Source organism: Frankliniella occidentalis, unplaced genomic scaffold (assembly GCF_000697945.3).
Source record: "Frankliniella occidentalis isolate FOCC.00 unplaced genomic scaffold, Focc_3.1 Scaffold45, whole genome shotgun sequence".
NCBI classification, from domain to species: Eukaryota; Metazoa; Arthropoda; class Insecta; order Thysanoptera; family Thripidae; genus Frankliniella; species Frankliniella occidentalis.
In genome coordinates, this window is record NW_026267175.1 from 1,738,961 (window position 1) to 1,742,324 (window position 3,364).

The 3,364-nt window shown below is 52.1% G+C and overlaps 1 long non-coding RNA gene across 1 annotated transcript in view; it reads left to right on the forward strand.

Annotated features, from left to right (window-relative positions):
* The window catches only part of LOC127749319 (uncharacterized), a 6,227-nt gene extending 3,172 nt beyond the window's left edge, over positions 1-3,055 (forward strand). Inside the window, exons 2-3 of the long non-coding RNA XR_008011078.1 lie at positions 2,500-2,691; positions 2,772-3,055. This is a non-coding gene — a long non-coding RNA (uncharacterized LOC127749319). The remainder of the gene's footprint in view (positions 1-2,499; positions 2,692-2,771) is intronic.
* Positions 3,056-3,364: the final 309 nt, after the last annotated feature.

Genomic DNA, 3,364 nt, shown 5'->3' on the forward strand with positions numbered 1-3,364 from the left:
CCCCTCTTTGCCCCGACGTTACGCCCCCGGCGCGCGTGCCGCGGCCCCAACGCGCATTAGCGCGTCGTTGTTTAGCGGTGCATCGGGCAAACATCGCTCGGCTCAATAATGTACGCGGCGCTAACTCCTTTCTCACACATGGGGTGCGGTGTGTGTGTGCGTTCTGCCCGCCGCGGCCTAGACACGTTGTGTTGTGAAAAATTTAAAAATTGCGCGACCAAAAGGTCGCTGTCATCCTTTGTCATCCTTCCACGCACACGGTGCTCGCACGGACTCCAGGAAAGGAAAAAAAAAAAATATGTGGCATTTTACATGACGTAGGCGGAGCAGCGCGGTGGTCGGTATAGGGTGTTTTTGTCGGTATCGTCGCACGGTTTCAGCTCGATGCGTGCACGACGAGTGGGAGGTGATAATGGGAGCCCACAGAGGGCATGATGGTATATCGAACACTCCAAAAGCCCCGGGGGGCCAGGCGGGCCATAACGACCCTACCCTTTACGCCCCCGGGTAGATTAGAGCCCCTGTTATTGTGCGCAGAAAATGATTTTCTGTCACAGCAGCGCCGGGGCATTGTATCCTCGCTGTGCAAGATTGATGACGCTATGGGTGGAGGTCGTACTTAAAAAAAAATACTTTGTTTTTATTTATTCAAATGGTGTATTGGACGGTTTGTGTGACAACTCAGTAGGTTGCACTTCAAATTTCTTTTTGAAAGCACGCTTTTTTCTTATTCAGCGCAGGTTAATACCCTCATCGCCTCAGGAGGAATCGATTGTAAAGCACTCGCTGTACAGTATCGGTGGAAAGGATGGGTAAGAAATAAGCCAACTGTTTCTAAGATTGTGTCGTCGGCAAACAAAAACCCGCGCGAACAGCGCGACTCTCTTCTTGCTGGACGGGGAAGGTGCCGGTGTCGCCCGGCGGGGCGTTTAGCATGTCAAATAAGCGTCACTATCGGGGCAACAAACTGCCGTTGACATTGACCCGCCGCCGGGGCGCCGCGGGCCATATGACGCGGTGTATTCACAAACAAGTCCGATATGCGTTTTCTGTTCTGTGGCGCTTGTTATACCTGAGAAGGCGCCGCCTTTGGCCGCCTTTGGCCGCCTTTGGCCGCGCCGGCCGCACGGATCGTAGATCAGATTGTTAAACACCTTTCGCACAATAGGCTGAGCCTCGCCGCACAGACCCAGAGAGCCTGCGGAGGTAGAGCAATTACAGGCCGATTACTGTAACAGTCCCCCGGCGCTCCGCCGCCGCCGCCACCTCGCCGGGCGGTTGACGGTCACGGCCACCGTCTTTGGAGAAAGACGACTGAAGAAAGCAGCAGCGGGGTCGTCTCGAAAACAAAAGTTTGATGATCCAAGAGTTAAAGTTTTTAGAGCCCTCACACGTTGAACATTTACAGAGGTGGGGGTTTGTTATTGTAATTGGTGAAAATATGTGATTCTGCTTGTTTTAGCGGCTATGAAAATCGCTTTTGAATACTATGGTTTTAGCTGTGGAAATGATGATTGATGGAGTGGGCACGAGCATTTTACCCCTGTAAAGCGCCCCCATTATGTCATTCCGAGTCATTGCTCTGTGAGCAGGCAGCAGACAAGCAGTGAGATGTGCCGAGAGGTGCCGTGAAAGTGAGAAGGGAAGGTAATACATGTAATTCCGTTCACAAATAGGCTCTCCGAGCTCGCATTACCGGCCCCGTGTGATGGCACTTTAATCCCTGACCTACCCGCGGTGGTTCCAGGTTGCCTGCCCCCAGGGGGGCCAGGGCTGGCCCGGGCTAGGAGGGGCGTAACTGTTGCCTGTTGCGCGCGCACATCCCCATGTGTTTTCGTGGGATTAGGTAATGTCAAGTTAATTGGTCGCTTCACATGACGTGCCACGGACACACAGCAGCGCGCCCGCCTTTTGTCGCGAGCGGACAGCAAGTCGCGTCGTTTAATGCCCGCCATTATACGGTTTTACAACGACAGTCACATAAAACAACACACCCCACCGATCACTCCATTACACCTCTCTTACGCTTATCTGGACAAGTTGTTCTGTCAGTTTAGGTTTACGCGGGGCTTATCGTGCTCTGCATGTCTAGCGACAGACAAGACGAGGTCATATTTATGTCACCGACATTTTGCATGGTCGGCTTTAACACGCTAAAAAAAAAAGTTTCTTGTATTTCAAGACCCGCGCTCTTCGATCCTATGGATAGAACGCCAGTGGCATCCAAGACCAGGTCTTGAAATAAAAGAAACTATTTTTACCGTGAATATGACGTCACGTTATGACCGTTTTAGTTTTACCTGAGGCTTTGTGATATTTTCTCGCCGACTGCGGTGGAACGCGGCAGTGTAAACTCTTGACATGTGTCAAGGTTGCGCCGTGCATCCTTCCCACATTATCTTTCGTGCCATTATCGACATGCGTCATGTCGCAGACTGATGGTTGGTCCGGAAACGGAATCGCGAGCGTCTCCCTCTCTCTCTCTCTCTCTTGTTCCAGCACGCGACTCGTAAGGAGCGGGACGGAGGCAGAAGGATCCCAAGAGTGGACGCGTCCTGGGCGGGAAGTCGCCGAGCGGGTACCTGGGTCCGACGCGTAGTTGGGAGTTCCACCGCCAGGGAGCAGCAGCCGACAGAACAGTCTACATGGGTGGAAAAGGAAGCAGCGATGCAGCAGAACAAAAAGAATGAGGTAATGACTTTAATATATTCCGAAGGCTCCCCCCTTCCCCCCTTTTTTTCTTGTTCATTTTTCTCGGGCGGTAAACACAGGTGGAGGCAGCAGTACAGTGCTGCCACACCACCGCCATCGTCCACGAGCACCGCGCCTCACGTTGAGGTACCTCCGACACGGAAAACGAAAGAAACAAAAAAGAAATCAAGAGAGAGAGAAAGACGCGCCCAGCAGATGGAGTCGAACTTCCTCGAGATAGACGCCTGCACCTGTGTTATTTTCCCGACATTGATTTTGAAAGACGCACCACCCCTTTCGAGCACTTATAACACCGCCTTTTTAAATGAATTCCTTAATTGGCTGGAAACGGACCAAAGGTGACATATCATGATGTTTCCTTGTGTTTTTTTCGTGTTTTTTATTTTAATAACTTTTTTATTTGACCGCGCACCTTTTCACTATACTCTCCTACTTTCCTGTATCATTTCGAACCTCGCCGCAGCAGCCATCACTGCGAGAGATGAAAATGCCACAAGGATCGCCACGGGGCAGGGCGTGGTCCATTGCAGTGCCGCTAGAGCAGTGTGTACAGCGCCTGCCCGGCCTTGTTCAGTTGGACAGTCTGTCCGCTTGGTATACCTCCCTCCCCCTCCCCCTGCGACACCTACCCGTAACCTACTGGCTGGTGGTG